Raw genomic sequence first — 26,333 nt, forward strand, 5'->3', positions numbered from 1 at the left:
AAATTGTTCATCTATGGTATTTGTTGGTTGTTGGAAACACACAAGAAGCGAAGTTAGATTAATCCTAATGAAATATAAAGACATATGGTGATAATATAACACTTCAGAGACAAAATTTTGGGAACCTAACCAAACCCCCACCCCTAATGTGCAAATATATAACCCAAATTATACAAGTCCAATTCATTGTATCATCCATCACTTGTTTTTGTAGCTATGAATCCGATTTTCTGAGACGCAACCTAAGCGTAATTTTTGAATGTGTTTCCCTTAGCCAACAAGTGCTGCCATATACACAGCTTTGACTGGCATTTAAGCATGATTTTATTTGGAGGGGGGCTATCACTAAAATTGATAAGATTCAACAAAGAAACTGAAAATACTGACATGTACCAAAATCTCAATCTTGTCCAATAAATCAAACTTGCCCAGCCAGTTAGAAACAACAATATACAATGTTCATTTCTGGCAAAGAAAAACGTGTTTAAAAATAAAAAAAAAAAAAACAGCCCTCCCCTCCACACCTGTGTACAAACCATTATTATACAGAAGTTTGCTGATGAAGTGCAAGTAGCCTTGAAAATCCAAGAAATAGAATTTTTCTGAACTTAATGAAGTAAGAATTGTGTTTTATAGCATTTAACCTAGAAGAGGGGAGAAACTCCACTCTCATCCTTCTTGAATACTGGTGTTCCATTTTTTTTTGTCAAAAATGCTATAAATTCTCCATTTTGACAATCCTCAAACTTTGGGAGGAGAGAAACTGGATTTAGTTGAGAATTGCATCTACAAGCAAATGGACTTTTTTTTACAATAAAAATATTAGAGTGATGAACTGTTGTCTTGCTTAATTATTATGTCTGTACTTTGACACAATTATTATGTCTGTAATATTTTACAATAAAAATATTAGAGTGATGAACTGTTGTCTTGCTTAATTATTATGTCTGTACTTTGTGTTATTATGTCTTATACTTTGTGAAGCATACTTTGAGGGTATATAAGCCTAAGAGTATCCAATATTGCCACTTCTCTACACATACATGGGACAGTGGAAATAAAATACTAACCCTGAGAACCTCAGAAAGTTATCCATTTCAGTGCCCCAATCATATTCTAGCTAGTGCTGGGGGAAAAGAAGACACAATGAGTTGTCAAAAACTTTTTCATAATTTCCAAGCATTTGTTTTGTAATTAATTTTAGTATTGAAATGAAAATAGATAGCTTCTATCATTAACAAATCAGCTTTGTATTTGGATCAATTTTTTCAAAACTTCTATTTGCTTTCCACTTGAAAAGATGATTCAAGACGGAGATTTTAAACACTAGTATTAGGATTTTTTTTATCATAAAATTTTAGTAGTAGATCATTTATCGTTTTAAGCCTTTACACTCAAGAAATGCCACTAAAATTGGATTTTAATGCCACAAGACATTTTACAATGGTGTTATCATAAAAAATTATATAAGAGCATGAAAAAGTGAATATTAGATTTCAAATAACAATAAACAGCTCTCTAAAATATTCAAGTGCCCTATCAGTAATGTAGAAAAAAATAGAAAGCAGGAGACTTATCCAGCTCTCTAAGTTCCATAAAATGTGGAACTACATTAGCTCTCTAAGTTCTCTAAGTTCCTTAGAGAGGTTTCCAGCTCTCTAAGCTCCATAAAATGTTTTCCAAAAATAAACTTTTACTATTAATTTAAATAATAACTATTATTCCTTAATAAGCATTAATGGCAAGTTTTTCTTATGAGATACTGTTTTTTAATTATCTTGAAGATTTTGGCAACTATAGGCTTTCTCTGTACGAGGGTATAGCTATTGCTGCAACCACAACATTCAAGTGTGTTCAGACCCTGGGCATAAAAAGCTCTGCTAATTTTCAAACACCTCCAACAAAATGGGCTGAATTACATTTTGTAATTATATTATATGTAATTATATTATATTATTCATTTGAGGAGGGTTGAGCTGTGTGTGGTTGATTAGAGTGGGGGTTAAGTTGGACATTTTTGGGTTAAACAGGGTTTGAGTTGAATGAGAATTGTTTTGAAATTTCTTTATTCAACTTAATCTTGACAAATCAATGTCTTTGAACTAGGCCAATATAACTTTTGCAAAATGGATCTATAATGAAATAGTAAGTTTGCAACAAATGTTTTAGCCCATTTTGATATCCAAAAAATATAGAAAGAAATTATTATTTTCAAGGGTCCTAAAAGGGATCAATTGAATTTGCTAGAAAAACAACTATTATATTCAGCAAGCAAATAAAATATGGCATTGAGTACCATGTTTACTTTATTGATAGGTCAATCATATGAACTGCTCAATATTTGGTAAATTTCTAGTAGGCCACATAATTTAGCTAAGATGAAAGTGAAAACTTCATTTGATGCCTTTTTTATGCTCTTTCATAATCCCATAATTGCTTCTGGGGCTCATTGCATCTTGAGCCCTTAAAGGTTTTTTATATGAATAATGAAAGAGCATAAAAAAATCAAATGATGTTTTCACTTTCATCCTAGCTAATTTATGTGGCCAACTGCAAATTTACACACCCCCACTAATATACCCTGAAATGTCAACAGCAAAGTTTCAAATTACAAAATTCAGTGCTGTTTTTGCAAACAACATTCAAAAAACTTGAAACAGTAAGAAAACAGGGCACTCCTATGTTAAATGTACTTTTTTATATACTGCTAGATTGGTTAATGCTAATGAAATAAAATAGGATGAATATATAATAGTTTAGAAACAAATTTGGGCTATATATTTGCACATTAGGGGGGATGGTGGGTGAAACCTAGGTACCCCCCCCCTAAACCCCAAAAAACAACAGTTTAAACATTGTATACTCAAAGAAAACCATGCTATACATTGTATTACTCTATAGCAGTGTCTTGAATTATCCCATCAAAAATGGAATTTTCATGACTGGTTTCAATTGCAGTATATATAAGAGTCCATTTAACATAGGAGTACCAAATATGGTTAATATTTGAGTTGCCTGATAAATGAGGTTTGAATTGTTATAAATGAGGATTTTTGAATATGTTACTCTTGAAAAACTTATTTATAAACTAGTGATATGTTTCAACCACTTTTCAATAACTTAACTAGTGTTGTAACTTCTTTGCGTGGTTAAAAAAATTAAATACCTTTAGGGCCCCTTTAAGGACTAAAGATGCAACTAGCCCCAGAAGCAATTCTTGAATTATGAAAGAGCATGGTAAAATTCTACTTTAGCTACTTAAGGCTATCTTAGAAAGGGGTTAGGTTAGGAAAATGAAACTTTCAGGGATGGGTCTGCAGGCTAAAGTATGTCCTGGGAAAGTATTTTGAAGTACCTACCTCCATTCCTTCTCCCTCTAGAGGATCCTGACCTTTAAAAATCCATGTGTTATAAAAGTGAAACCTTTTCAAAATAGATCTTCTGCTTAAATGAAGAACAACAAAATTATTTTCAGCTTCCCAACTTTGCTCAATCCCTATTTATAAGGTTTTAAAGATATGCAAATGCATTTCCTAAATTAAAGAAAAATAACATAGATATGACTTACTACTCAATTATTCTATATTATAGAATACTACTCAAAAACAGGAATTGCATTTTCAGAACTAAAGCCAGAGAAAAAGAAACTGATAACTAAAAATTAAGGTAAATTGTTTTTCTGTCAAAATTTCAATAGGTACAGACCTGTCATGTAATCAAATTTCAGGACCCTCTAAAGGGAGAAGGAGTGGAGGTAGGTACTTCAAGATACCTTTCCAGGATGTGCTTTAGCCTGTAGACCCATCCCTGAAAGTTTCATTTTCCTAACCTAACCCCTTTCCAGGATAGCCAAAGGTAGCTAAAGCAGAATTTTACCATCAATAATATGATTTGGTAGAACTTTACCCCAAATCATATTATTGACTTACAAATAAAGTGAATTTACCCCTCAATGCCTTTTTGTAAAATTCTACTTTAGTTACTTTTGACTATCTTGGAAAGGGGTTAGGTTAAGAAAATGAAACTTTCAGGGATGGGTCTACAGGCTAAAGTATGTCCCAGGAAGATATTTTGAAGTACCCACCTCCACTCCTCCCTCTAGAGGGTCCTGACCTTTGATGACCTTTAAAAATATGTGAGTTATAAAAGTGAAACCTTGCAAATAGATCTTCTGCTTAAATGAAGTACAACAAAATTGTTTTCAGCTTCACAACTTTGCTCAATCCCAATTTATAAGGTTTTAAAGATATGCAAATACATTTCCTAAATTTTGGAAAAAAAAACTATTTATATGGCTTAAATTTCTGCTCAAATAACTGAAATTGCATTTTCAGAGCTAAAGCCAGAGAAAAAGAAACTGATAACTGAAAATTAAGGTAAAATACTGTTTGTCAAAATTTCAATGGGTATAGTACCTGTCATGTAGGCAAATTTCAGGACCCTCTAGAGGGAGAAGGAGTGGATGTAGGTACTTTGAAATACCTTCCTGGGACATACTTTAGCCTGTAGACCCATCCCTGAAAGCTTCATTTTCCTAACCTAACCCCTTTCCAAGATAGCCAAAAGTAGCTAAAGTAGAATTTTACCTTATTGACTTATGCATAAAGTGAATATACCACTTGATGCCTTTTTTTATGCTGATTACAAATATAGTAATCCTTTCTATCGAAAATGAATTTCAGCCCCCCCCCCCTGTATATACCAATTCAGGGTATATGTTTCTACAACCTAACCTAACCCTGAATTGGCATATATAGGAGGGGGGCTGAAATTCATTTCCAATAGAAATGATTATTATATTAGGCTAGGCCTAGTAATCAGCATAAAAAAAAGGCATCGAATGGTGTATTCACTTTATTCCTAACTCAATAATATGATTTGGTAGAACTTTACCTGATTTGGTAAACATTTACAGTTATCTCAACCAATAGTCAGTTAATCAAGAATTTTACCACTTTGGTAAGCTCTAAATAGCCTATTGATAACCAAGGTACACAGACTATAGCATACAATTGATTTGGCAGAAGTCAAACCAAATTTTAATGGTAAATATTTTGTAAGAATTAAAATTCATTTGGTAATCTTCTAAGTTCTAACCCAAGAAATCAAATAACAAAGACTATTTACCAAGTTTTTGTATTAATTTTTGAATTTATCTGGGCTGGACAAGTATTTTTGTTTATGTTGCTGCTGTATCATTTGTTATGATAGGTGTCGCTAACAAATCGATCCTATTTTTCCTACGAAAATGTACATCTTTCTACAAAATTTCAAGTTTCTAAAAATACAGCTCTAATGATAAGAAATGGTCAAAATTAAACTATTTAGAATCAAAATAATAGAAAAAAACTGTTTTACTCATATCCAGAACATATATTTTTTCAACTTTTTTGTGGCAAATTAAAGAACGAATTTAATATCTTATGCATCAATGAAATGTAAAAGAAAAATTCAAATTTGACAGTGGAAACTTATCGCGCATACGCAAAAATTGTGCAAGAATAGGGGCAATTCTGCAGCTTATTGCAAAATTGCACTGTATCGTAAATATTTACTATCAGTAGGAGCTAAGTAAAAGTTCACTTAAATATTTGGACCGGACAGAGTAGCTGTTGATTTTCACCTAATATGATAAAAATACACACATAAAAACGGTCTTATAAAATGACTCGCACTTATTTGCAGAAATTACTGAGATCTGCAGTGAAAACTTGTCAAATGTAGTCATCATGGGCGATTTCAACCTATCGAAAATCAACTGGTCTGGACAACACATGCACTTGCACAGCCCAACATCACCCGAGGTGAAATTCTTAGAAGTGGTGAATAACTCTCATCTGAACCAATTGATCTTAGAGCCCACCCGAATCAGAGGTACGGCCAGACCAACTCCACAACCTTGGTCTGGGAACCACAGTTGATTGGATCGAACAGTTTCTTATTGGAAGGTCTCAAACTGTATCAGTGGACGGAGTTCCGAGCACACTCGAAGTCAAGGTAACCAGCGGTGTTTCCCAGGGCTGGCAATGCACAATATCTACAGGAGGACTTACCGATCACATCATGCCAGGAGGAGCCTGACTTGGGAGTTATCATTGACAGCAACCTCGACTTCCAGGCCCACTATAACAGCATTATTGGGAAAGCAAATCGTGTCGCAGGATTTTTAAGGCGCAACTCCACTTTTGGAAATGATAAGACCTTTTGCCTTTTCTACAAAGCTCTAGTACGGCCAATCCTTGAATACGGTCATTGCAATACATCTCTCTTTTACAACAAAGACATCGAAGGTCTCGAAAAAGCTCAAAGACGAATAACAAAGTTCTTTCCGACTCTGAGAAACTTACCTTACGAAGATAGGCTCTGCAAGCTCAAGATTCCTTCACTAGCTTATCGACTGCACCGAGGAGACCTCATTGAGGTATACAAGCTTTGCTACGACGCCTAGGAAAACATCCAGGTTACAGATGTTCTCAACTTCAGCCACACAAACCTTCGTGGTTACAACGTCAAACTTCAAGAGGAGAGGTTTTAAAAGGATAATGGCCGATGGGCGTTCAAGAACCGAGTAACACAACACTGGAATAAGCTCCCCTTCGAAGTCATCAATGCCAACTCATTAAACTCGTTCAAGGAGGAATTGGACAAATACTACGGTGAAAGTGACTCTTGTCAATTTAATACATTTTTGTAGAGGCAATGTGGCCTATTTGTTTTGCATTATATTATTATTAAAACACAAAATTTTGGCTTTTAATTCTGTGTTTTAGTGTGAAGTAGTAGTAAAACCAAGAAGAAAACCACAAAGCGTGTGGATTAATAGCTTCAATCGATAACGTTTTGTACAACTATCCAACACAACCAGAGCAAAACACAACATGATATTCTTGTCATTTTCTAGCTCATGTCCTGTCAAAAGAAGTGGTTCTAATATGCTCAGTAAGGACAGACAGGACTTTTGTGTTTATCATGAGCCCCTATTATTTCTGATAACTCTGAAGGGTAACTAAAGTTTGAGGAATAAAAACATAAAGGTCGATAATTCTGCCAGATTAATTCTGGGAGAGGTATAATTCTGCCAGGTCGATAATTCTGCCATCTGGAAACCTGAAACCCGGCCAACCAGAAATCCTTTTGATTTTCTCGACGTAATCCAATACAATATTTCCTATCTTAATGTGGGTGTACTCTTCACGTTGATTGACTACAGTGAACCACTAAAAGAGGTGACGTTTTGTGAGGCTGTTTTCAATGAAGTATAACTCAAAGACGATGACAAAATGCAAAATAAAAATCTACAGTAGCAAAGAAATAAAGCACAAGAATTTTCCTAATCTCAGTTTTATTTTTTTACCAATAAATACTTGAAATCTTAATAATGTTAGAACTGAAAGAATTAGTCAGTTTCAATGTCTTTGCATGGTTTTAGATGAGTCCATGTCTTAATGACAACATGCAAAATTATAATCAATCAAAATTTTAGAGCTCCAGGTATTTATTTTATGATGATAAATTATGTGCCGCATGAACTCCAGAAACTTATCTATTTTTCTTTGGTTTACAATTATTTTAATTACGGGTACTAACTACGGGCATGCTATTTCAATGGCAACATTAGAAAAAAGTATAAACGATTCAAGGTTAGAGCAGTTAAAGCTTTATTTCTTAATTTGAAATCTTACAGAAGAGGAGAATATCTTGATGCGAAATCCCCCCTTGAGCTGAGAGCTTCATCTTTGTTCTTAAGCTTTTGATTTATATTGCAGAGGGAGGCTTTGAACCTCCCTAAGCAAGGGTTCACTCTCCCCTCTCCCTCTGCAGGGTTCACTGAATTTACATCTACTCCGCGGTTGTACAAACTATCATCATTATCTTACTTGTTATCTGCTAAGTAATTCACTGGCGTTTAGATGTTGCCATGCAACAAGAGGTTCTTTTTCTTTTTGAGACAAGGGTCCTAATGATTAAAAAACCAGATGAAAATAATAGAATACGTTTCCATTCCGTCATTGAAGTTCAAAATGAAGAAACTTCTATTGTCATGCCTAGGGATACAATAAGAGAAAGGTTGAGATTGTCCTTCTCGACCGACCGTCTAAGGCTAAACGGAGTGCAGGCCGTCCACGGTTGGAGTGGGAATATGTCGAAAAGAAAGATTTAAGGGAAATGGGAACTTCCCGGGAGGGTGTAAAGAGGGAGGCTTTGAATAGATTGGGATAGAGGAGGCGTTTGCACGGCTGTGTTGGCCTCGGGCGGCTTGGTGCTGCGGTGAGTTGTTAGTAGATATATATATATATATATATATATATATATATATATATATATATATATATATATATATATATATATATATATATATATATATATATATATATATATATATATATATATACATTCTGGCCAAGTGGTATGTTTGTTAAGTTTTGGCACAATGACATCATTTGGGAATGGAGTCTAATAAAACTGGACAACGGTAATTTTTGTGCGCCGGCTTTTGGTGCTGATTTGATATGTATCTAATGAGCTGAATTTAAATATGACATTGGTTTTTAGTCCTAGCCATTACTCAGACAAGGAGCTGAAATTCCTAAGATACAGAAATTTGACTTGACATAAGACAAACAATTTTAAATGGAAACTAAGCACCCTGTGGAAAACAAATAACTATTCTATTTTAAAGACAATAATTGAAACAAAAACCATTAAAATCGTTGCAGGACCTAAATGCATAGAAACATGTTAATCTTTAAAAGTTATTAACGTAAGAACAACTACTTGAAACTTCGGACGCTTCTTTTGCTCTACACTTTTGAATGTACTCTGAAAATACCCCAATTTTTTATACTACTACTAACAACTCACCGCAGCACCAAGCCGTCTGAGGTCAACACAGCTACGCACGCTCCTCCTCCATCCCAATCTATTCAAAGCCTCCTTTTTTACACCCTCCATCTGTGTTTTTAAGATCTGGTCTTTAGCACGAGTAAGACAAACATTTCCCCTTTATTAATACCTTGATAACAAATTTCCCCTGGGAATAGATCTTCAATATTAGACGGCAAAATTTCAATATTCGTTTTAAAATATTTTTCAAACTATTTGATTTTTTCCTGACTCAATGGGAAAATTTATCAATACAGTTATTTTAAACTTCCCGAACCAGACTATTCTATTGTAGTATATTTCTTCACTGGGTGGGAAATTATAATTGACCAAAAACTTTACTTGTTCAAAGTCAATACTCTGACCTAATATGTCTGTACATATTAGGATTCTTTTGTTTCCAGACATAAAATCTTCAAGTATATGTTGTTGTTCATTCTGGTTCTTGCCACTATGGTTTTTAATTGCGTCAAATCCTTCACTCTGAAAGTCCTCACCTAATTCGACGGCGGTTTCTATTCTAGTTACAAAAACAATTTTTTGACAAAAGTAAAATGCCGAAAAAAGATTTTTAGACCTTTAATTTTTCTTCTTGGTAAATTTTTTTTATTCTGTATTGTTTTATTCCTTTTAAATTTGGCCTTTCCTTTTTCGGAGGGATGCAAGCTGTTTCGTTTTGGCCCAAATTCTTCAATTGCAACGGCAACATTCGAGGTATAGTTGACTTAACTGTATAACTGAAAATATATTTCATCAGCATTTCAGTATTCAAGGTGTTCGATATTTTCTTGATTTTTTCAGCATAATTGGTAGTATAATTTTGTAGTAAGAATCGGATTTTTTGGTCTTTGCAGACTCTTTCAACATATCCAGTATTTTATCTGGGATTCCAACAATAACTTGTGTCCCCATATGACGGGGTCTTCAAATTAATTGTAAAGTTCCTTCAAAATCTGTACCCCATACTGCTTCATAGGTTCTCACAGGTTCGTATCTGCTAAGTCTTCGGATAAATCAATTGATTCTTACAGCAGGATCACATCTTTTCGTAATACTTAAATAAAAAAAACACGTGTTTTTTTTTAAATACACGTTTTTTTTAACTGAAAGTTAGGAGCGATATTAAAACTTAAAAACGAACAGAAATTATTCCGTATATGAAAGAGGCTGTCCCCTCCTCAACTCCTCGCTCTTTACGTTAAAGGTTTTTATTGTTTAAAAAAATAGAGTTGTGAGACAGAGTCAAACTTTAGCGTAAAGAGCGAGGCGTTGAGGAGGGGACAGCCCCTTTTATATACGAAATAATTTCTTTTCTGTTTAAGTTTTAATGGCGCTCCTTACTTCCAGTTAAAAAACTTATTTTTTATTTAATTTCTGAAAGTTTTTGAATTAATGCAGCTTTGATATTGGCTCACCGTACATAAATAATTAAAACGCAATTTGCATATTAATTTTACTTTTTTTTTATTTTTCGTATGATGCGACCGATGCGATGCGGTACTATCGAATTTTGTTCGAATCACAAACCCCTGAATCACAAAGGCCATTTAATTAGAATAGATAGCTCTTTTGAAAGTACTAGAAAAAACTTTAGCGTAAAGAGCGAGATATTGACTAGGGGGATTTCTGTTCGTTTACCTAAAAACCTAAAGAAGGGGTCAAGGCCCCTTCTTTAACTGCCAAAGCCTAAAGCCATCTTCGTCATTGGCGCTTCACTGAAAACGAATTACTCTTATATTACAAATTTATTCTTTTCCAGTTCTTACAGCATTGAAAATGGAAATAAAAATTACAATGAAAAAAAGTCTTGAACTGATGGATCTTTCAACAATTAATATCATTATATATCTAATATTCAATTTGATTTTGCTTATACTTTCTAAGACTGTTTAAGACTCATATAGTTTTCAGTAAAGCGCCAATGACGCAGTAGGTTTTAGGCTTCTGCAGTGAGGCGATACCCAAACTCTTGTTCGTAGTTATTTTTATTCGATTCAAACTTGATTTGCATATTCAATTTAAGGGAGATACTCTAGGGGGATTTCAATTTCTAGGGGGATTTCTGTGAGTTGTGGAAGACGTTAAAATACTCAAAATTCTTTATCAGGATTGATTTCATAGATTGTGGAATGGTGAACCCCCTGGCCCATCATTTGGGTGAGCCTCAACTCATAATATGCAATTTTGATCAGTTGTTCCGTGTTATGTGCATATATTATTCAATATATATTATTTTGAGTTATACTTTTATCGCATTGCGTTAATTTTTAAGGCTTGAGATAAAAACTGAAACCTTAGCGGAGATAGTGGCGGGGGGAAGTCTCCCCCCTCGCATGCATAATTGAGCAGCCACAGAGAAAGTAATACAAATGAAATTAATCTTTCTTTTGAAAATGTCTTTTTTCAAAAGACATGAGCAACATCGTCTAAAGGAACCTGAAGTGTTGTCTCTGACATTTCCGTTGATTCTTTATTCCCGTTACATTCAGATGTAAAATTTAGAATATTATTGAATGGGTTTAGTCGTCCCCTCCCTGAATAATTCACATTTGGAAAACCCACCCCTGGGAAATTCCTCCCCCCTCACAGACCATTTTCTTTTCCTGCTGATAATTGCCCCGCGTTAAATTCCACCCAGCAGAAATTTCCCAGCCGTGGAAAATGCTCCCCAAAACATATTCCCCTCAGATAATTTCGGATATTCATAAAAATGGAAGCTGAAATTTCTACTCAACTTTTTAGGTCAGAAGCAATGATATAGCGTTACCTAAGTAAAGAGCCATAAGGGTTCAATGAATTAATACTTATTTATTTTTCCAGGGGCACTTTATGTGGAAGAGGTGGTCGCATAAACTTTGGAACGGGTTCATTGAATTACAAATTAAAAGTTATAGTGCCCTTACACCAGGGGCGGATCCAGGATTTTTTAGGGGGGGGCGCAAAATAGATTGATACGATAAACTTGCGTTAGGAGCAAGTTTAATTAACGCAATCTTGCGTTAATTAAGTAAATTACATTACTTTAGACTACGTTAGGGGAGGGGGCGCCCCCCTCGCCCCTCCTCTGGATCTGCCACTGCCTTAACCTCTCTGTTTCTTTCCTTGTTAGGGAGGAGAGCAGATGCCTAATAGGTGTGTGTCAATACCAAAACATTCTAACTCTCATTGGGCCTTAGGGTATAAACAGAATTAGTTCAAAGGGAGGGGGGGGGGAGAAAAAGGGCGTGGGGGTTGGGTATTTGCCCTTAGATCGATTTTGACTCGTAAGAGCTGGACTAGAACTTCCAATTTCCAATCAAATGAGCCCTCTCTGAAGTTTATACGAGAATCCCTTCCTGCCCCCGGGGCCTGGGGGGTTTTGTTAACGCCAGAGTTTTGTTACTTAACCTTTAAACTGTTTTTAGCAAAATTTTCATCTGATGCATTTAGGGCTAGGAGGGGGGGGCTAGTTGCCCTCCAATCTCTTTTCACTCATTAAAAATGAACAAGAACTTTCAATTTCCAATCAAATGAGCCCTCTCTAAGGTTTATACGGGTATCCCTTCCATAAAAAATAATATGAAGGATTCGGAGAATCTTTAAATTACAACCCTTAGCCTGAGGGCTGTGGGGGAGTTGCCATCCTCAAAGACTTAATTTCCAGACCCTAAAACTACGTTTAATAAAATGGCTGTCTCAAAATTTTGATTGGATGTGTTTAGGGAAAAGGTGGGCGTGAGAGGGGGGTTAGTTGCCCTCAAATCATTTTCGACTATTAAAAAGGGCACTAGCCCTTTGAATTTCCAATCAGATGGGCTTTTTTTTTAAGTTTCTACGAAAGCGCCTTCTGTAAAAACATTATATGCCCCCAGGGTATAATTTAAAATCCTTGCCTTGAGGGTTATGAGGGAGTGTCCTCCTCAAAAATATATTTTCTATCTGGAAATCAACTACGCTGAACAAAATGGCTATCTCAAAATTTTGATTAGATGTGTTTGTTGGAATGATGGGCGTGGGGCTAGTTGCCCTCCAAACACGTTTGACTAATAAAAAGGGCACTAGCCCTTTGAATTTCCAATCGAATGAGCCTTTTTTGAAGTTTCTATTACAACGCCTTCTATAAAAACCTTATATGCCCCCAGGTAATAACTTAAAAACCTTGCCCTGAGGGTTGTGGGTAATTGTCCTCCTCAAAAACATATTTTCTATCTGGAAATCAACTACGCTGAACAAAATGGCTATCTCAAACTTTTGATTGGATGTGTTTTGGGGAATGATGGGCGTGGGGGAGGGGTTAGTTGCCCTCCAATCACTTTCGACTATTAAAAAGGGATCTATCTCTTTGAATTTCCACTCTAATGAGCCTTTTTTGAAGTTTATACAACGCGTTTTATAAGAACTTTATAAGACCTCTGGGTATAACTTAAAACCCTAGCTCTGTGGGTTGTGGAAGATTGTCCTCCTGAAACGCATATTTTCTATCTGGAAATCAACTACACTGAACAAAATGGCTAGGGCACTTTCGGCTATTAAAAAGGTCACTAACCCTATGAATTTCTAATCGAATGAGCCTTTTTTGAAGTTTCTACGACAACGCCTTCTATAAAAACCTTATATGCCCCAAGGACAAAACTTGAAACCCTTGCCATGTGTGCTTTGGGGGAGTGTACTCCTCAAAAAAATATTATCTATCTGGAATTCGACTACGATTAACACAATAGCTAAATCAAAAGTTTGAGTGGGTGTGTTTGGGGGAATGATGGGCGTGGGGGGGGGGGGGCTAGTTGCCCTCCGATCACTTTCGGCTATTAAAAAGGGCACTAGCCGTATGAATTTCTAATTGAATGAGTCTTTTTTGAAGTTTCTACGACAACGCCTTCAATAAAAACCTTATATGTCCCCAGGGCATAACTTAAAACCCTTGCCCTTAAGGTTGTGGGGGAGTGTCCTCCTCAAAAACATATATTCTATCTGGAAATCAACTACGCTGAACAAAATGGCTATCTCAAAATTTTGATTGGATGTGTTTGGGGAAATGATGGGTGTGGGGGGGGCTAGTTGCCCTCCAATCACTTTTGACTATTAAAAAGGGCACTATCCCTTTGAATTTTCAATCGAATGAGCCTGTTTTGAAGTTTCTACGACAATGCCTTCTATAAAAACCTTATATGCCCCCCGGGCATATCTTGAAACCCTTGCCCCGAAGGTCGTGGGGGAGTGTCCTCCTCAAAAACATATTTTCTATCTGGAAATCAAATACGCTGAACAAAATGGCTATCTCACAATTTTGATTGTTTTTGTTTGGGGGGATGATGGGCGTAAGGGGGGGCTAGTTGCCCTCCATTCATTTTCGACTAATAAAAAGGGCACTAGAACTCTCGATTTCCAATTGAATGAGCTCCCTTTGAAGTTTTTACGACGACCTTTTCCATATGAAGTGCCTCTGGAAAAAAAAAATAACAGAACATTGGAGCCGTATGGCCTTTACTATGGGGAACGCTACAGCGTTGCCTCTGATTTTAATTTCTGTTCGTTTTGGGTTTCATTATTTATTGGTACAAATTTGCGGAAGTTTTATGCTTAGTAGATTATTTGATTCTATTTTGTTCATTTTTGGTTTAATGGAGTTCTTTACCTTTTTTTTGAAAAACTTATTTTGTGGAAAATAATTTTTTAATTAATTTCTGTTCGTTTTATGTTGACATACTCTTTTTCAGGGAAAAAGAAAATAATAGTTTGAATCTTTCCGTTTTTCCTTTAAGAATTTATAATTTGCCCTGCTATTTATATGCTGAAAAAACTTTTTCAGCAATTTTCAACAACATTAACTGTTTTTAAAATTATGAAACAAATAGTAGTGTTTAATTTAGTCATATACATCCTCTAGTTGACCTGATAAATAAAAGTTAATACCATTCGCAAAAATCATATCTATGCTCTTTTACAGCCAGGATACAATTACACTCTTTTGATTTAGTAAAATTTTTATTGATTTAGTAAAATTTTTAGTAATATTGCCTGGATGTCTTATTGGCAACCAGTATAGAAACAGTATATTTTGATTTAATTTTAAAGCAACACTTAGATTTTAAGCATAATGGACAAATTACTTAACTGTGGGGGTTGACCTACTCAATAACCAAAGAGATATAGTTACTAGACCATTCAGCTATGTTGAACAAGATAGCTGTCTTAAAATTTTGATTGGAAATGTCTATGACTTAGGATGTTTTTGTAGTGTTGTTTTTTGGTTTATCTTTTCTATGTTACCCTTGTTGGTGTTTCAAAATAGAGCTCATTGATCCTCAAGAGTGCCTTGGAAAGGTGCTAAAGAACGTAAACAACCCCAATTCATTATGCGCATTCTACTTTTGTCCTCGTTTATCTTGTCTGTGTTACTTCTTTTGATCTTTCAAAGTGTATTTAAAAAATTTTTCGTTTGAAACATATGACTTAGGATATTTTTTGTAGTGTTGTTTCATGGTTTATCTTGTCTGTGTTACCTTTGTTGATGTTTGAAAGTGCATTTTGGAAGTGTTTCGTTTGAAATGTATAACTTAGGATGTTTTTGTAGTGTTGTATCTTAGTTTATCTTGTCTGTGTTACCTATGTTGGTGTTTCAAAGTGTTTTTGGGAAGTTTTTCGTTTAAAACGTATGAATAAGATAGACCAGGATACAGCACAAAAATGATTTTTCGGCGGTGGGGTGACTGATATCTAACATCAAGTCAAAGAAATGAGGCATTTCCATTAAGAGCCCTCATTAATAACTCTTAGTAAGGTTTAAAATTTATGTCTAATAGCAACCTCCCCCTCTGGAATTGGTTGCTAGGAACCCCGCTGGGATTGCTCACTAGATGCCCATTGGAGTTGGTTTCTAGGGCCCCCGATGGAATTGGATGCTAGGGAGCCTCCGAATGAATTGGCTGCTAGGGTCTTCCGGTGGTTAGGTTAGGGGCCCCCGTTGAAATTGATTACTATGGCCCGGTTTGTATTAGATGCTTGGGGCCCCCGGTTGCATGGGTTGCTAGGATCCTCCAGTGGTTAGGTTTGGGCTCCCAATTGGAATCGCTTGCTAGGGCCCTCAGTTGAATTGGGTGCTTGGGCCCCGGTTGAATTGGTTACTAGGGTCCTCCGGTAGTTAGGTTAGGAACCCCCCTGTTGGCATTGCTCAATAGGGCCCTGTTTGAATTGGATATTTGTGCCTTGGTTGAATTGGCTGCTAGGGTCCTCCAGCGGTTAGGTTAGGCCCCCTCCCGTTAGAATTGCTCACTAGTTCCCTGTTTGAATTAGATGCTTGGGTACCAGTGGAATTGGTTGCTAGGGTCCTCCGGTGGTTTCTTGTTCCATGAATGCCAACAATGCCAACATGCACCCCCTATTGGCATTGCTCGATAGGGCCCTGTTCCTTGGTTGAATTGGTTGCTAGGGTCCTCCAGCGGTTAAGTTAGCCCGCCCTCCCCCGTTGGAATTGCTCGCTAGGGTCCTGGTTGATTTAGATGCTTGGGTAACAGTTGAATTGGTTTCTGGGTCCTCTGGTAGTTAGGTTAGGCACCCCTTGTTGTCATTGCTCGATAAGGCCCCGGTTGAATTGGATATTTGTGCCTGGGAATTGCTCGCTAGGGCCCTGGTTGAATTAGATGGTTGGATGCCAGTTGAATTGGTTTCTAGGTTCCTCCGGTGGTTTCTTGTTCCATGAAAAATCATCAATACGTAATAATTTATGTAATGGAATATCTAAAACTAATGCTACGTAATACCTGCTACGTAACTTAACCTGTCTAGATCATATTAGGAAATAAATAACCCTGTAACAGACAGTTGTATCCAGTGGAGCTAAAATAAATATGATTGGGATGCCTGGAGCTTACATGCGTATAAAGGTTGGAAAGCATTTGCTCATTCTAGTATGCATGAAGAGGGACGCTCCCCTTGCCTGGGATTGGTTATTTCTTAGAATGTATTAGCCGAACCAAAATATTAGAAAGCGGTTCATTGTCGAACTGGTTAACACTCAATCTGTTGGATGCAAAGGGCATTGCGAGTCCTAATGGAGACAAAAATCATTAGAATACAAAGGCTCCCTGAGAAAAACATATTGAAAGAAAAATTAAATCTCGAATACTATTATGTAAAACCCCACGTGTAAATTGTCATTACGTAACACTCAAATACGTATCAAAGTATTATGTAACACCCCACGTATGCGGGGTCATGACGTAACATCCAAGTATGTGCCGTCATTACGTAAAACCCCTACGTGTAAGACTGCGTCACATCCCACGTTTGCCCAGTCATTACGTAACACCCTCGTGTGCACTGTCAAAACGTAGTATCCCACATTTACACAACCATTACGTAACACCCATGTGTGCACCTCCATTAAGTAACACCCACGTGTTTACCGTGCTCAGTTACAAGTGATAATTTCCAACCGGGAACAGGTCTAGTATGTTATGCAAGATTCTAATAGTGTACTTCTTGTTTTCATCTGACACTATTTTTTCAGAGTTATGGAGTATTGTAGTTATTACTATGGGACGGGATCGTCTCTTACTAGGTTGCTACCTACTGCTGCAACCCGGATACTGTGCTGACTTCTTGCTATTTTTGGTTTTCTAAATATTTCTTTTAACCAGGCCCAAAAAAGAATTGACATAAATGTGCCACGAATTATGACTGAGATTAGGCGCATCTCACACAACGCCAGCGCTACTTGTGGGACATTTATCCGTGCATCAGCATGATGTAAGAAATGTCTGCTGAGAATAGAATAAAGTGAATTGAAACAAAATATGTACATTTTTCTCAAAATTTAGAATTTCTTTTTTGGGTGCTCACATAAGCGGTACTAACCCATTCTCTGTTTCTATTATTATCAGTTTTATCATGCTGCACTAGGAGACCGAGCTTTGCATGTGATGGAAACTATAGACATAAAAACGATATTCAGTGTAATTTCTCCTGAAATGTATACCCACCATACCCTGATTTACACAATAAAAACTTTGGTGTAATTTTTATGATAATTTTTTTAACGAAGATACAATAAGGGAAGGTAATTTTCAAACTCTAAGCGTTAATTTTCCCTTCTAAATGACATCCCTGGCAATTTTTAATTAATTTAAGATTCCTGCCGCAATTACGCCAAAAATTTTTCAGATTTTTTGGGCATTCTTTGTCAAACAACTTCCAACGGATAAATTAACAACTCTAACTTTATTTTTCGAATATTTTCAAATTGGAAATACGGTCGCTATTTAAATGTCGGGAACTACTGTTGTATGCAGCAGCTCATTGATGACAATTTTAGTAAGAGCTGAGCATCAGCACTTGTATTTATGATTGTATAATGTGTGTTTGTTGTTTATAACGTATTGCATAGTTTTTTTTTAAATTCACCAAGTAGCTTATTATTCAAATTATCCCTTTTCTTCACTACCGCTTGAATATCACTTACTTCAATAGCACCCCCTCTTGCCCCCGCCCCAATAAAAATACTTTATCTACGCCCCTGCTCTTACTACAGCATAAATATTATACAGAATGGAAAATTCTTATACTCTCTATTAAAGATTTTTAGAAAATATCAGTCGTAGACTTTTCGTCATGACTCCACTTTCGCGCGTGCACAATACCAAAAGTAATGACTTATCTTCAAATCCCATGGCAGCCCTCCCCGGATTCCCATGACAGCCCTGACAAGATTCCCACCCCTAGCAAAATTCTCATGACGGCCCTGGCAAGATTCCCACCCCTGACAAAATTCCCATGACAGCCCTGGCAAGATTCCTGGGATTCCAGGCGTATGCATATGATTGATCGGAGTTTGGTTGGGATAATACACAAGTTAGTTGATGGTTTTGATTGTTGGTTGTTAGTTATGTTTGTTGGTTGTTGGTTATGTTGTTGATTATGTTTGTTGGTTAAGTTTGTTGATTATGTTTGTTGGTTATGTTTGTTGGTTTGGACATGTTTGATAATAAATGAAGTTTCTAGCCAATGCCACCCATGTTTCTATTTCCCAACGATGTTTTTCTATTAAAAACCTTAGACGGTCTATGGAATATGTTCAATATTACCCCTTGGCAACCGCCATTTTTAGCACATTAGATAACTGGAGCTAACAACCCCTCAAGCTGTCACACTTTTGCAACGTGGTCACCGGTTCCATTAAAGGGAACACAGTTGCCAAGATTCCCATGACACATCCCTCTGGACTCCAATGACGTCAAACGACTTACCCCGTTTCAAACCCTCAGGTCTAATGTGCTTCACGCAATTTTATGTATCAATGTGACAGAAACCCATGAGGGAATCCCAACGTGTAACTTAACGACAGCACACACCTTACGTAACGATTGTGCAACTATCACTGTCACGTAATATTTTTTGGCGTTTTCTTTTCACCCGAAACATTCAAAGCGTTTTTTCTTTGCTTAACTTAATGGGGGCACACACTTTATGTAACGCCAGCAAACAACTTATGCAAAGTCGGTCCACATCACTGTCAGATAATAGCTTTTTGACATTTCATTTTTCGCCTTAAACGCTCAACACGTTTTTCTTTCTTTAACTTAATGGCGGCATACATTTAATGTAAGGCCAGCGCATCTTACACAATGTCTGCTTATATCACTCTCACGTAATACTTACTTGGCATATTTTTTTTACGCTCAAAACGTTCAAAGCGTTTGTTTCTGTTTATTTAGTTGTTTCTTTCTTTTTCTTTAGTTCTTGACCCCGCCAGGACTTGAAAGGTCTTTCCCATACAACAAATTTGTGCCCTAACCGAGAGAACTGACAAGCCATTCCTAATATTTTGTCCTACTCATTATACTTTAAAACTAACCTTGTGCGTGACACCTGAGATTCCCCATTTTTGGCATACGCTAGAATTACTTTTTACTGTCAAAATTTGGCAAGCTCTCGGAGACAATTATTCTCAAGGTATTTTAAGTAATAAAGACTAAGGGGTGCTTAAATTCTGTAAAGTCTGTACTCATCCTAAACAGTAAATCTTAAAAACACAGACTTTGTAAATAAAAGTTATATTATTTCAAAACATTTACAAACAATATTAAAAACACAGAAAAAGTTAGAAACGACAAACAAAAAATAAAGGATGAAAAAAGGCTTGTCGTAATATATGTAAAAGACTCATAGATAATTTCGGAGACCACATTGCCTTTCCATGACGATTAAATAAAAGTTCAAAATAGGGATAAAATCCTTTTTAATAGACAGTGTATAATTTCACAAAAAATACCAGATATTTCGGTCACATATACAGTGACCGTCATCAGTAGTAAAATTACTGTTTTACTAGTGATGACGGTCACTGTATATGTGACCGAAATATCTGGTATTTTTTTGTGAAATTTATTATACACTGTCTATTAAAAAGGATTTTATCCCCATTTTGAACTTTTATTCTATCGTAAAAGACTCGTGTATTATAGAAAGGTGATGTGGTCCAAGCAAGCAATTCCAGCGAATTGGGTTTGATATTATATGAAAATTTTTAGGCATTGTTGAGGTATTTCTGAGAGCTGTTAACGAAAACGCAATGTTTTGAGACAGGACTATGCGAATGGAAAAAAGCTTGAAAAGGCTTACAAAGGTATAAAGAATGAGCAATAACATGCATAAATTAAAGAACGACGGGACGAGAGGGGTCCAAGCAAGTAGTTTTAGAGGAGTGGCACATTGATAATAGAGTTAAATTTTGCTATATTAAGAGCTTTTTTAATGAAATGTATCTTTTCTTAGACAGAGGTGGTAGATTTCACTACCCCTCTACCAAAATTTCAATTAGCGCCTCTCACCTTGTCTTTAAGCTCTTAAGTGTACTAGTCCAAGGCAATGCATACCACCCTGGTAAACTATGGATGACATACAGCACCCTCTGGCACTCTCATTATTCCAAGGGTATTTATAGATATTTTCATAATAAAAATTATGTCTTTAAATTCCGTGATTAGAGTTTGTAAAACCAAAATCCATGTTTATAACCGTGCAACCTTCTCGGGCCCTCAAGCAGCCAAGAGGGCATTTTTTCAGCAAAAATGTCAAAACACGAAAAGGGGAAATTCTATTTCGAGAAATTGTTGTTCAAATGACATATATGAAATTAGGGAAATTCTGAAAATACTGTGTTTTCGAGACAAGACTATGCAATGGAAAAAATAACAAAACACGCGTGAATAGAAGAAAGGTATGGGACCTAACAGACACTCCTAGGGAGGGAGGAGTGGTATTAGAGATAGATTTAAAGCATTTTAAGAGGTATCTTTGAAGGACTTTTAATGAATATATCCATTTCTTTGAGTTAAACTTATGAATATTTCACAATATCCTGACAATAAACAGCTGCCCCACGCCCCCTAACAATCATTTTGAGAGGCCGAGCTGATGTTACCGATACATTTAAAACCATATTAAGAGGTATTTTTGAAGGACTTTTAACGAAATGCATCGTTTCTTAGACAGGAATGTTAGATTTTAGTTCCCCTCTACTGAAAAATTCTTTTAACGCCTCCTCCCTTATCTTTAAGCTCTAGAGTGTACTACTCCAAGCAATGCATGCAAAAACACTAAACTATTACTGCTCTGTGGCACCCTTCCGACATCGACCCATCTCCCCCGAGACATCTTTCAGCCAGTTCTTGTTAAAAATTATGCTTTAACCATTGATTCCTAGTTTTTGCAAGGCAAACCTACCATAATAGCCTCCAAAACACTCCACATCACTATGGCATTACACACCATCCCCCATCATTAAAATGGCACCATCTCCCCACCCCAAAGACATGTCCAACCTTTTCGCTCCAAAAATAAGCTGGTGAATCTCAGTAAACAGTGTTTTTTACTTGAACACCGAGATGTTGCCCATTTCTTTGCTAGAGAGTGATACTCCAAGCATTTCACCCCACAATGGCACACTATTACTGCACTATGGCACCCCCTCTGACATCGTTCCATCCCCACAAGACATCTTTCGGGCACTCCTTGTTAAAAATAATGCCTTTAAATCCCTTGATTAAAGTTTTCGCAAGCCAAGCCCATGTTTATAACCGTAAAACCTTAAATAAACCTTCGTTCAACAGAGCCCCCGATTTTTGAATACCTTCCTTTTATCTCAGCTCTCACGCAACCAAGGGAGGCATTTTTTCAGCAAAATATCAAAACGCGCAAAAAGGAAATTCTATATCGAGAAATTATTGTTCCCACGCACCCCTGGCAGGCCTCCCGGGGTTCCAGGGGTTCTAATATTTCTTCAATATTGGCAAGATCCCTACTCATGTTTGGCACATTGCTTTTCTGGAAGATTTCCAGGATTTCCATGACCCGGTCTAATATGGATGACGCCATCGTATGTTACGAGCTAGACTATATGAGCCGATTGGGAATCACCGAGCAAGGTACACACGTGGGAGTAGGGTAATAACGACAGTGCTCATCTTACGCAATGACACCTAATGGGAGAGGCTGGAAGACAAGAGGGTCATCTTGCGAGAATAGTTGGTACCCAAACCGTTAAAAAGTATGCTTATGAGCCAAAGCAGAATGGCACTGCAACACTGTTTTCACACACATCTGAGGGCAATTTTAACTAAGGATATGCTAGCACTCGAGGATTTTTTAAACAATTATTTTCCATATATTAGGAGTTGGACTCAGCATATTGGAAGCGCCAGGAATTAGAGTTGAAATTGATTATAAAATAAAAATATAGTTAAAAGAACTTTTAAAAAAAGAATCTGAAGCTGGAGTCTTACGCCTGACACCCCCCCCCCCCTCTCACCCCTCCTAGCAATCAATCTCAGAGGACGGACTGATATAAGAGCTAATTTAGAGCTAAATTTCAAGCGTTGATTTCTACGCTGGCCTTGATTTCTAGGGTTTCCCCTGATTTCTACAGTTTGCTCTTTATTTTTCATGAACTTGTCAGAGTTTCTTTGTTTTGGTAGTGATTGCTTAGAGGTTGACCATGATTTCTAAGCTTTGATCATTATTTCAATGGTATGGTCTTGATTTCTATGGTTTGCTCTGGAGTTCAGGGGTTTACTCAGTTTTGTAGATAAGCACCTCGTGATTTTTCTTGGAATTTACTGCCTTTCTTGGCTTTAATATTTCATAGAGATAAGGCATAATCGGATGTAAAACAAGACTAAATCATATATTCTATACATGGCTCTCCTTTCTCTCTTCATGCTTTGTAAGAACGTCAAGGATGATGTTTTTTTTCCTGGAACACCAGCCTTTTTGGGTTTAATGTTTCTTGACAATAAGCCATAATCGCTTTTTGTGGAGGTAAAGGAAGACTTATATTCTTTAAACGAGCTTTTTTCTACTAGAACTTGCAAGTTTTTCTTAACACTAACAAATATTCTCTTCGAAGTAAAAACTTTTTCCTTAATACTAACAAACATTTACTTAAGACTATCAAATGTCTCTTGGAAGTAACAGGTTTCTTCTTAATAGTAACTATTCTTTTCTAATATCACCATGTTTTCTTAACTCTTGCAATTTTTTCTTCGAAGTAGCAACTTTTTTCCTTAATACTAACAAACATTTACTTAAAAATATCAAATTTCTCTTGGAAATAACAGGTTTTGTTTCTTAATAGTAACAATTTGTTTCTATTAGCACCAAGTATTTTATCAGAAGTAGCAAGTTCTTCTTAACACTAACAAATTTTCTCTTCAAAGTAACAACCTTTTCTTTAATACTAACAAATTTTACTTAACACTATCAAATTTCTCTTGGAAGTAACAGGTTTTTTCTTAATAGTAACAAATTTTTTCTAATAGCACCAGGTTTTCCGTCAAAGATAACAAATTTCTCTTAGAAGTAACAATTTTTTCGTCTATGATAACTAGTTTTCTGTTAGAAGTAGAAAGTTTTTCTTAACACTAGCAAATTTTTTTCTTCGAAGTAACAACTTTTTCCTTAATACTAACAAACATTTCCTTTAAACTATCAAATTTCTCTTGAATGCAACAGTTTTTTTCTTAATAGTAACAAACTTATTCTATTAGCACCACGTTTTCCGGCAAAAATAACAAATTTCTCTTAGAAGTAATATTTTTTATGTTTATGATAACAAGTTTTCTATCAGAAGTAGCAAGTTTTTCTTAAAACTAAAACATTTTCTCTTAGAGTCTCAAGTTTTTTCGATAATAATAACAAATTTTTACTTAATACTATCAAATTTCTCTTTGAAGTAACAGGTTTTTTCTTAATAGTAACATATTTTTTCTAATAACAGAAAGTTTTTCATCAAAGATAACAAATTTCTCTTAGAAGTAACAATTTTTGTCTATGATAACTAGTTTTCTGTTACAAGTAACATGTTTTTCTCAATACTAACAAATTTTCTCTTCGAAGTAACAATTTTTTATTAATAATAACAAACATTTACCTGAAACTATCAAATGTCTCTTGACAGTAACAGGTTTTTTCTTAATAGTACCAAATTTTTTTCTAATAGCAGCAAGTTTTTCCGTCAATAGAAAATTCTCTTAAAAGTAACATTTTTTGTTTAGACTATCAAGTTTTTTGTCAGAGGTAGCAAGTTTTTTTAACACTAACAAAATTTTGTCGTCGAAGTAACAACTTTTTCCTTAATACTAACAAAGTTTTACTTAATATCATCAAATTTCAATTGGAAGTAACAGTTTTTTCTTAATAAAAAAAAATTATTTTTAATATCAACAATTTTTCCGTCAAATATATCAAATTTCTCTTAGAAGTATACATTTTGATTATTATAACAAGTTTTCTGTTAGAAGTAGCAAGTTTTTCTTAGCACTAACAAATTTTCTCTTCTACGAAACAACTTTTTTCTTTAATACTAACAAACTTTTACTTAATATTATCAAATTTATCTTGGAAGTAAAAGGTTTTTTAATAACAGTAAAAAAATCTAATAACTGCAAGTTTACCGTCAAAATTACGATATTTCTCTTAGAAGTAACAATTTTGTGTTTATGCTAACACGTTTTCTGTTATAGGTAGCAATTTTTTCTTACCACTAACAAATTTTCTCGTCGAAGTAACATTTTATTTCTTAATATCATTAAATTTCTTTTGGAAGTGGCAGTTTTTAATTAATAGTAAGAAATTTTTTCTAATGACACCAATTTTTCCTTCAAAAATAACACATTTCCCTTAGAAGTAAAAATTTCTGTTTATGATAACAAGTTTTCGGTTAGACGTAACAAGTTTTTCTTAACACTAACAAATTTTCTCTTAAAAGTAACAACTTTCTCCTTAATACTAACAAACTTTTACTTAATATTATAAAATTTCTCTTGGAAGTTACTGGTTCTTTCATAATAGTAACAATTTTTTCTAATAACTGCAAGTTTATTAAGATATTTCTCTCAGAAGAAACAATTTTGTGTTTATGAAAACAATTTTTCTGTTATAAGTAGCGACTTTTTCTTACACCTAACAAATTTTCTCATCGAAGTAACGACCTTTTCCCTTAGTAGTACCAAATATTTACTTAATACTATCAAATTTCTTTTGCAAGTAACAGCTTTTCTTAATAATAACATTTTTTCTAAAAGGAGAAAGTTTTCTGTGAAATATAACAAATTTTCCTTAAAAGTAAAACTTTTTCGTTTATGATAACAAGTTTTCTGTCAGAAGTAGCAAGTTTTTCTTAACCCTAATAATTTTTTTGTTAGAAGTAACAAGTTTTTTCTTAATAATAACACAGTTTTAGAGAAAACCATCAAATGTCTATTGGAAGTAAGCGGTTTTTCATAATAGTAGCAAATTTTTTCTAATAGCACCAACTGTTCAGTCAAAGATAACAAATTTCTCTTAGAAGTAACAATTTTTTGTTTATGATAACAAGTTTTCTGTCAGAAGTAACACGTGTTTCCTTAACACTAGCAAATTTTCTCGTCGAAATAACAACTTTCTCCTTAATACTGACTAACTTTTACTTAATTGTACCAAATTTCTCTTGGAAGTAACAACTTTTTCTTAATAGTAAAAATTTTTTTCTAATAGCAGCAAGTTTTCTGTCAAAGATAACAAATTTCTCGTAGACGTAACATATTTTGTTTATAATAACAAGTTTTCTGTTAGAACAAGCAAGTTTTTTCTTAACACTAAAAAATTTTCTCTTCGATGTAACAATTTTTTTTCTTTAATACTAACTAACTTTTACTTAATACTGTCAAATTTCTTTCGGAAGAAACAACTTTTCCCTAATATTAACAAATTTATTCGAATTGCAGCAAGTTTTCCGTCAAAGATAACAAATCTCTCTTAGAAAAAACTATTTTTTTTGTTTATGATAAAAAGTTTTCTGTCAGAAGTAGCAAGTGTTTCTTAACACAAAAATTTTTTCTTCAAAGTACCAACTTTGTCCTTAGTTCTAACAAACTTTTACTTAAAACTGTAAAATTTCTCTTAGAAGTAATAGTTTTTTTCTTAATAGTAACAAA

General features: G+C 35.2%; 2 protein-coding genes across 3 annotated transcripts in view; one reads left to right on the plus strand and one right to left on the minus strand.

The window, feature by feature from the left end:
- Positions 1-5,184, minus strand: part of LOC148942548 (uncharacterized) — a 157,857-nt gene extending 152,673 nt beyond the window's left edge. For both annotated transcript variants that reach the window (XM_089102520.1, XM_089102518.1), the window contains exon 1: positions 5,128-5,184. The gene's annotated coding sequence lies outside the window, so the exon portion shown is untranslated. The remainder of the gene's footprint in view (positions 1-5,127) is intronic.
- The window catches only part of LOC148942547 (trypsin-1-like), a 413,175-nt gene that overhangs the window by 217,046 nt on the left and 169,796 nt on the right, over positions 1-26,333 (plus strand). The gene's annotated exons all lie outside the window — the stretch shown is intronic.

The sequence above is a fragment of the Artemia sp. Qi Xiang Cuo genome, chromosome 16, assembly GCF_049724085.1.
Source record: "Artemia sp. Qi Xiang Cuo chromosome 16, ASM4972408v1, whole genome shotgun sequence".
Lineage (NCBI taxonomy): Eukaryota > Metazoa > Arthropoda > Branchiopoda > Anostraca > Artemiidae > Artemia > Artemia sp. Qi Xiang Cuo.